A 10525-nucleotide genomic window follows, 5' to 3' on the forward strand; every position below is an offset into this window, starting at 1 on the left:
TAACTCTAGGCGTAAACTTTAACTAAACATGAAAAGCAAGATCCAAACTTTTATTATAGTTAAACATGAACTTAAATACAAAAGAGAAAGTGATAGGAGAGAAGTCACCCTTGTCACATGAGTTTCAAACTCTCCATCTTTACTTTTCAAATCTTTGTTCAAATCTAACTACAAATACAAGGAAAAACTACACTAACTAGTCTATACTACCCTAACTAATGAACTAAGGAAATTCTAGTGAAGACTACATTTTTGGTGAGTTTCTCTAGCCTTCCAAAGTTTTTCAAATGTTTCCCAAAGGCTGCTATTTATAGAAGATTCAAGAGTCAAATGAGTTGTTTTTAGTTGGTATTTTTGACTCTTGAAACTTCCATGAGTTGTTTCTCCAACTTTCCACGCTTTTCTTGGTCAGATACAGCCGAATTCTGAGTTGTAGATGAGTTGGAAAGGTTGTGTGAATAAAGAACAAGTTACAGAGCAAGTTGCAGCAGAAAATGAGCAAAATGTGATTTGAAAACGTGACCTTAGGTCGCTTATTCCTTACCCACGTATTGCTTTTGCAGGTTTGCACTTTCTAGGCAGAAGTCATTCTTACTCCGTTTTTGGTCCAATTTCAACTGATATTTTCTTGATGTTAGAGGCTGAACGAGCTCTTGTTAAAATACAAAAGCTGTAACCCTTTGAATTAGCTTTCCAATGCATCAAAAATCATCCAATTTGGAGCTCTTTAGACTAAGAAATGACCAAAATACCCTCGATTGGTCAGAACTCTATTTCAGCTTTCAATAATAGAGTTGCACTTCTGTATTTCAACTTTTTGACTATGAAGACAACTGAACTGGATTTCGATGTCTTCATACCAAATGTAGATCTATCTCTTAGTTTCAAAATGGTATAAGAAGCACCTCAATCTAATGCATATAGCTCAATATATAGCCAAAATATCATGATGTGTCAAAGCTGTGAAAACTTGCTTTCTTTTATTCTTGCTTGCATTTCATCTTGGCACTTCATGTCTTCTTTAAACTAATTCAAATCATCAATAATCATCTAATTATCTTCTCAATTCACTCTAATTGATGATTGAATCATTAAACCTACAAAAACATGAAATTTTCACCATAAAAATTCATATAAATGTAATTTTTATACTTTAAACCACAAAATACATATTTTCACTATAAACCTAGTTCATTAGCTATAAAACTAAATAAAACACACCAAAATTAACTAATAAAACACATTTTAAATACGTAAAATATACACTTATCAAATTCCCCCACACTTGAACCATTGCTTGTCCTCAAGCAATTAAGAATTTCAATCTCACTATGATCCAACATTTTGAAATGAAACATATGTGCACTATTCAACTTCATTTCCTTGAAACAAGATAAATAACAACTATACAATTACTCAACTAAGCTCAAGTACTCATAATATCAAACAAAGGAGAGTCAATTACACCGCAATTATAACTAGTTCAATTCAATTCCTCATCCTTACCCAATTTTACAAGCAAATAAGTCATATGGTCAATAAAATGCTTCATAAATCTTTGATCATCTTCTTATTCATATTTAAAGAGGGATTTATTCATATATATATATTAGTCAAGTTGTGAAAGTGCATTTTTATGCGAAAATCGACATTTTTAGATGAAGATTGCCGGTTACTCAACACTTCACATTCTCAAATTACGTTATATATTCTTAATTCAAGTACCATTTTACGCGAAAATCAACATTTGTAGATAAAAACTCCCGGTTACTAAGCACAAGAATCATTGGAGTAGAACAACTTTTATTCTCTCTTTTTTTTTTCTTTTTTTTCTTGACAGGTGTCGAGCTTGGGCAATAATAATAATGTTAATTCTAGTTGCCAACAAGAGCAGTTCCGAGTCAATTCTAGTACTGGAGCAGGGACTCTGGATGTGCAATGGGTTACTAAATTCACCCTGGTTCCGAAGAGTTTGCTAGATTCGATATACCAGAATTTATTCACGAGAACTTGTTAATTTGTATATAAGGCAAGTAGGGTCGTATCCTCAGGAATTAGGGAGAATTTGCTCATTTTTCAAGTCAAGGGTAAAAGGGGGCTTTGAGAATTAAAAACTAATGAATTATTAACAAACTTAATTGACTGCGAAAAAGAATTAAGAGAGAGAAATAATGAGAAAACTCTAGCAAAGGATACATTTCAGAGATGGTTCATGCAACTGATCATTGATTCAAATATAATTCCAACATTCATTAATAAATAAGTTTTTAACTACCGATACGATTTGACAATCAATATCTCCTTATTGTTTTAATAGTCAAGGTACGACCATTGACTATTTTTCTAATTTAGAAATAACCCTAGATACGACCATAGGATTTAATTTCCCAATTGCATTAGAAACTAGAAAAACGCTACTCTAATCAATAAACGTGCTATGAGGGTTTATTTAAATTAGATTGTACGTTTCCCTGATACAAACTCAATTATATCAGTTGCTACCGGGATTGGAGTAGTCAAACAATTACGGATTCAACTACTCTAATTAGCAAATAGATTATGTGAGTAATTAAATATTGAGCAACTATTCAATCACACACAATAATCATAGCCACGAAGAGCAGAAAACATATAAATACCAATGAATGAAAAAAGCAATTAAAATAATATAGATCTCACAGTTATCGTTGAACCAAATCTTCAGTTGTCCCCTTGACTAGAAATAAAAAGTTAGTTCTCTATTAATGAAGAACAATCCATGCGAATGTTTTAAGAAGAGAGACTCCCCCGACTTGACTTCCACACTTCTTTTTTTAAAAGAAAGAAAAGGCCAAAAGACCTAAAAGAGTAAAAGCCTCTCAAGAAGAAAGCTTGCAGAGCCGACAATCTCCAATTGATCTCCCGTGGCCAAATTGCCTTATTGATTGGCTTCCTAATACCAATCAAATTCCTAAAGAGTTTCCTATTACAATTCAATTTCCTAAAAGCTCTCATTTTTGTTGAGAATGATCCCGCGAAATAAGGAAAGTCCCGGCAGCTAACAAATTAGGAATTTGATTTGGATTGGGAAACTGCCCAATATTAATCCCGACTTTCCGGTTTTGAGTAGTGAGTTTAGGCGCACCCATGTGCAACCATCAAATTAATTGGAAAATTGCCCCTTTTTGTCACGTTTTGCTATTTTTTTCCTACAATTAGCACCATTAACCAAATATAAGTAGAATCCATCAATTAACGCAATATTTGGTAAAATAAAAGAGGAAAATAACCATAAAATTAATAACAAAAATGCAACCTATCATTTCTCTTTTTATTTCTTTCTTTTTTTTAAAATAAAGATAATAATATTCACTCAAAAGAATAATCATGAGAAGAGTGTTATACTTATTGACCATATTAATCACTTAACTATGTAAAATCAAGTAAAGAGAAAAAATTTCATCAAAATTGTAAAATTTAGGTATAGTTTTCTCCACTTTACATGAGGTATACAAATTATAATCACATAATAGTTATTTTCAAGTTAAATGAGAAAAGAAGTTTTCAAATCACATATATTTATCTCAAAAGTAGAAAGAATTTGAACTACTAATGGTGTGAAACTTGTTGCCCTTTGGTAAAATTGAAAAAATTTGAAACATTTTGGGGCAATTTTATAATTTTGGACAAGATTTTGAAAAATTTTTGGTAGAGTTTCCCCTTAAAAATGGATTAAACTCCCTGCCAACAAACCCAGTTTTGAACAAATTAAAGCATAAGTCTAATATTTGCAACTAACAAGTCAATTACATACAATGCCAATCAGTACAAGGTTTCCCTTCTCCACACTTAATATGTACATTATCTTCAATGTGTAAAAAAGGAAAATTAAGATAAAAAAGTAATACTCCCCTATTGTTGCAATTGAAGTGTCAAAGCATGAAGTTTACGAGCCACTGTCCACTTATCTCCGCAACTTCATGAGTTCCATTGGATAACTATTAGTGATATAAACCTAAGAATTGAAAATGAGAAACAAAGGTAATAACAAAGGCATTATAAAACAAAACAGCGATTCGTAACTTCAAGCCTTTGTGGTGGTGATATACCTATAAAAAAATACACAACAAGTTACTCAAGATATAAGGAAATACATGAGAAAAAGAAGAAGAGAATGAACAAGGAACCTGTATTTTTCTTTAAAAGGATCCCTAAAAACGCGATTGCAGAAAACGTGAGCAAGAGGTTGCGTTTTTGGGACTCGCGTTTTCAGCTGAAAAATTGCAGGATCAAATCCGCGGCTCTTGAAAACACAATTTGGAGTCATATTTTTGTAATCGCGTTTTCTGCTGAAAAAGTACAAAACACAATATGCGAGTTCTTGAATACTCGACCTTAAGTCGCCTATTTCTGAGTATCGCGTATTGTTCTACAAATTTTTGCAGAAATATTAACTTTCTAAAATTGCACATGGTACCCCAATTACTCAAAATGCATTCTAAATCATTCTTTTGTGAAAATTTTCAATTCACGCATATGTAAAACAATGAAAACATGCATTTTAGACCCTTCTAACGAATCAAAAATAGCATTTACTCAAATCGAGGGGTTGTGTTTTTTGATCAAATTTCGCTTTTTTTTTCCGCAAATGGTCACCTTCACTTCTGATTCCCAAACCTACAAATGAAAAATAAAAAATAACTATCGTTTGTCAGAAACAATCACAAATATGCACAAAGATCGGCAAAAGTTGGATAAAATTCGATAAAGTTAGACAAAAAATTCCAACAAAATGCCTATACTTGTACTTTTTCAATATATTATCAATATACTACTCCCCCTACACCTAAATCTTACATTGTCCCCAATGTAAGAGATAAAGAATAGAATACGAAACAAATAAGACAACGAAACTTCCTTGAGCACATAATGGAGGGTCTCGAGCAGCTAAAGCGTCGGTGGGAATGGTGGTGTGAAACCAATATGGTGGACCTCCATTACCCCCAAACCAAAATCGGAGATGCCAACAGATAGCGAAAGTGAAGATGGTCATGGGTGGTGGCTAGCTGCAGCAGCATGGTGTGGTAGCGATGGCGACGAATAGAAACGGCACAAGTAACGGCGATGGCGTGCGAGTAGAGATTGACAGCCACATACATCCGGGGAGAGAGGGAGAGATAGTAGCAGCAGCAGGAAAGGAAGAAAAGGGGAGAGAGAAGAGAAAGAAAAAGAAAAAGAGAAAAAAGAATAAGGCACCGTTGGATTTTTTTTTTTACCGCTACGTTAGACGTGGGCACGCCTAATTGCCCTCGAGTCTTCTAACCAACCCTCGGAAATTAAGTTCCTTAAGCGTGACCACATGACATGGGCACGCCTAACTAATGGAGAGTCTTTTGCCCGCAGACGAAAATTGCCTTGCTTAGACGTGACTAAGATGTGACCACCTGGTGTGGGCACGTCTAACTATTGGATAGTCTTCTGTCCGTCAAATTAAAAATTCCTTCCTTAGGCGTGACCACTAGACGCGAGCACGCCCAACTGCCAGCTTCCTGCCACAAAAGTAACAAATTACTAAATGTAACTAACACATAACAAAAATTTCAGAAACATGAGAAAACTAAAACAAAGGGCCTTGGGTTGCCTCCTAAGCAGCGCCTTTCTTTAATGTCTTTGGTTAGATATTGCCATGTTTATTCACAGAGAATAAAACCATGTAGTTCATTTCAATGCTTCATTTTCTATGTAATTCTGATAGCTCTCGTAAATGGAGTAATCATTGAGCACACAAGGTACGGTCTTCCATGGATTAGTAGATGGTGCCAAACAAACAAGTAATCATCTTAATTCTTCACTCACTTCTCCATGACGAACACTTATTGGTTCGAGATATTTTGCCAATTCAACTCTTAACTTATTCCTGTCATAAAACTCAAGATCGTCTGGTACAATAAAATCAATCTCACTAATAGGAATTAAAAAAATAAGAGTTAGGAGAATGTTGATTAAGGAATGGAAGAGATGTCACTTGCATCTTTAGATTCTTTTTCTTCAGACTCTTGCAGTTCCATGTCACTTGTCAGGATAATTATACTCTCATTTTCTTTAAAATCGATGTTGGTCTATGAGGGCAATTTTTCAAAAATTGGAGAAATCAATTGCATTATCCAAGATATCAATAGATTTATTTGATCCGCCAGGTTACGAATACTCGCTTGTGTCTCCTGATGAAATCGATATGTATTAGTAGTTAGTGATTCAATCATTTCTCCAAGAGACATACCTGACATAGATAATGGTTATTGAGACTCTTGCTGTTGAAAATCCATTGGCCCTTTTTCATAATTAAGATTGAAATTATCCCACGATTCTTGATCATACCCGTTTGAATAAGAGTCATATTGATACGAAATATGGGCCGCTTATGGGCCATGTTTTAGACTGCAAGAGATTGAATCTTTTAGTAATAGTTAGTAGTTTATTGATACGAACAGCACCAACCATGTGATGCAACCCGTACAAAAGACTTGGATCTAGAAGGTAGGAACTCACGTTGAAGACGACGAACGCAGCGGATCACCTAAACCCGTTGATCACGTGGTCAACGAACCTCGGTATTGTAGAAGACGCCACAATCTAGCGCGGTCCTAAATTGATAAGTCAATTGAATACCTAAGATACAAATCTAAGATATTCAAGGTGCTTCAATGAAGCTTGAGAGAACTCTCAATGTAATTTTTATTAATCGTCAAAAAACTCAATGTAAACAACGACTAGCCGTAACTAAAAACCCTAACAAAGCTTGTAAAAAAGTTGAAGGAAAACGCGGCCCGCCCTTGTGCTTCCCTTTGGACCGCCACTAGCCCAAAAGCTCAGCGTAGGGACTACAAAGGTGGCCCACATGGCCTATCCTATGACCAAATTTATTCTTAGCAAATAAAATAGAAAAGTAGAAAATAAACTACTAACTATTACTAAAAGATTCAATCTCTTGCAGTCTAAAACATGGCCCATAAACGGCCCATATTTCGTATCACTCATCACGTTTGATATTGAAGTGAAAAATCTCCAAAAGTATCTATTGAAACACTTAGGCCATCCTGAAATGTGGGGTATATGTCGGTTAAATGATTTGAGGCAAAATAATTTCCACAATTTACAATAGCCAATTGATCATTAGAAAAAACATGAGTTTCATAACCCATTCTAAAAATAAAATCCAGTCTATCACCAAAATACGGAATGTTAGCAGCCATAAACTATATTAAAAAAATAAGAGAAAAAAAGAAAGAAAACAAGATGAATTCAAAAAGAAACAAATTAATCAGCCACCAGTCCCCGACAACGGCGCCAAAAATTGACAGGTGTCGAACCTGTGCAATAATAATAATGTTAATCCTAGTTGCCAACAAGAGCGGTTTCGAGTCAATTCTAGTACTGGAGCAGGGATTCTGGATGTGCAATGAGTTACTAGATTCACCCTGACTCCGAAGAGTTTGCTAGATCCGATATTCCAGAATTTATTCACGAGAACTTGTTAATATGTATATAGGGCAAGTAGGGTTGTATTCTCAAGGACTGGTGAGAATTTGCTCCTTTTCAAGTCAAGGGTAAACGGGGGTTTTGAGAATTAAAAACTAATGAATTATTAACTAACTTAATCGACTGCGAAAAATAATTAAGAGAGAGAAATAATGAGAAAACTCTAGCCAAGAATACACTTCAGAGATAGTTCATGCAACTGATCATTGATTCAAATATATTTTCAACATTCATTAATAAGTAGGTTTTTAACTGCCGATACGATCTGACAATCAATTTCTTCTTACTGTTTCGATAGTCAAGGTACGACCATTGACTATTCCCCTAATTTAAAAATAACCCTAAGTACGACCATAGGATTTAATTCCCCAATTGCATTAGAAACTAGAGAAACCCTACTCTAATCAATAAACACGCTACGAGGGTGTTTATTAAGATAAAGAAAGTAATACTCCCCTATTATTGTAATTGAAGTGTCAAAGCATGAAGTTCATGAGCCATTGTGCACTTTTCTCCACAATTTCATGAGTTCCATTGGATAACCATTAGTGATATAAACCTAAGAATTGAAAATGAGAAACAAAGGTAATAACAAAGGCATTATAAAACAAAACGGCGATTCATAACTTCAGGCCTTTGTGGTGGTGATATACCTATAAAAAAATACACAACAAGTTACTCAAGATATAAGGAAATACATGAGAAAAAGAAGAAGAGAATGAACAAGGAATCTGCATTTTTCTTTAAAAGGATCCCTAAAAACGCAACTGCAGAAAACGTGAGCAAGAGGTTGCGTTTTTGGGACTCGCGTTTTCAGTTGAAAAATTACAGGATCAAATCCGTGGCTCTTGAAAACACAACTTGAAGTCACATTTTTGTAATCCCGTTTTCTGTTGAAAAAGTACAAAACACAATATGCGAGTTCTTGAATACGCGACCTTAAGTCGCCTATTTCTGAGTATCGCGTATTGTTCTATAAATTTTTGCAGAAATATTAACTTTCTAAAATTGCACATGGTACCCCAATTACTCAAAATGCATTCTAAATCATTCTTTTGTGAAAATTTTCAATGCACGCACATGTAAAACAATCAAAACATGCATTTTAGTCCCTTCTAACAAATCAAAAATAGCATTTACTCAAATCGAGGGGTTGAGTTTTTTGATCAAATTTCACCTTTTTTTCCCGCAAATGGTCACCTTCACTTCTAATTCCCAAACCTACAAATGAAAAATAACAAAATAACTTAAACATATAATTTAAGTATAAAATCACACCAAAATAACATAAACTTAAACAAACATTGTGTTGCCTCCCAACAAACGTTTTTGTTTATAGTCGTTGGCTGGACTATTGAATCTCATTTTTCAAGGAGGATTTGTTAATGAATAATCCACCATTTTAGGCCGTGATTATGACGCCCCCATTTTTCTCAAGGGCGAATCCAAGGGTATCCGCGAGACGCCTGCCCAACTCTCGCCAGGACTCAAGACAAATTGATTCAAGCTTATCGATACATAACGATTAATACGAGCCAAATAAAGAAAAGTCGCTTCCATAATCAACCATCCAAGGCTCACACCACGAGTTCAAAATACATCAGTTATTCAATCCTTACATCAAGTTCCCAAAAGATACATCAGTTCCCCAAACAATACAACAATCACGAGTCCAGCCAAAACATTTGAAACCCTAATACCAAAAATACATCAAAAGGGGCTCCTCCGAAGTTCACTTCCTCCATTCCTGTTAAGGAAAACAAACTAATGGGATGAGCCAATACTCAGTGAGGCCAAGAAACACACATGCAAACACGTAATCCAAGTAGCCACAATTTATATAGTAAATAATGCTATCAAGTTCGAATAATTCACATTTCGAATAGGAAAATTGAACAGAAACAATTCAAGCATACTGTAGCTCTCAGGAGCTAAATTCCACGTAGTCGAGTCAAAGTTTTGATCACATCTCATCTTGACACTCCGTCAACCACATAAGTACAAAATCCGTAGATACACCACTTTTCTTCGAATCCCGTCACCGTTACAACCCCTTTACCGGGCCCGCTAATCAAAGTTTTGATAATACTCGAGTATATCATGGCAATACTGCACGAGTAATGCCGAGCAAGATCTCTCCAATAGATCACGCTCCACGAATATCTCATGGTTTGCTAAACTTGTGAACCAAACCCATGCTGGCTCGATTCGCAAAGTTAGCCAACGAGTTTGGGCGTCCCCCCAAATACGAATACGAATATAAGTCGATGAGCAACGCTCAAATCGACGATTCCAAATAGGAATCACATATACGGATCACAAATACGAATCACATATACGAATCACATCCACATTACTATGTACAAGTTGAATATGAATTCACATAGCAAAATACGAATATAATTTCATTTGGAAGAGAACGAGTGCAGTAAAGCACACCTTCGTCTCAAAATTTTAAATTCATATAACGGATAAGAAACAGATAACCACTTAACAACAAATTCATGCACTTGGCACTTACCAATCAAAATATAAGAGTGAGTGTGCAATTAAGCCTTTAGGTGGTCCCCTCGAGATCCTCTTGAAGGTCTCCTTGAGCACCTGAACAATTAGTAATTGATAATGAACCATCACTCATAAGACCCAACTATCATGAAAGATCATACACCGGTACAATCTAGAAGATATCGCGAAAACGAGCATTAATTTCTTTGTAAATCAAGTTCAAAGGTGGGGTTCGAAAACCCAAGAAAAATATAACTTTTATCCTTAAAAATCATTGGATGGAAACAAGTAGGTATGAAATCATGCAAATAAATTTTCAGACGATCGATTGAAATCGAAGTGAAGAGGCCACCTCACAATCCGGCCAAGAACTGGCCAGATTCAAGGCAGTGAAGAAACCCAATTTTTTTTTCAAAACTAATCAACTATCCAGCCAAGAACTGGCCGGATACACGGCCAGATTCTGTGGAATAGTTTCCCGCACGGATTCTTTTCAAAAGGC

Source organism: Coffea eugenioides, chromosome 2 (assembly GCF_003713205.1).
Source record: "Coffea eugenioides isolate CCC68of chromosome 2, Ceug_1.0, whole genome shotgun sequence".
Lineage (NCBI taxonomy): Eukaryota > Viridiplantae > Streptophyta > Magnoliopsida > Gentianales > Rubiaceae > Coffea > Coffea eugenioides.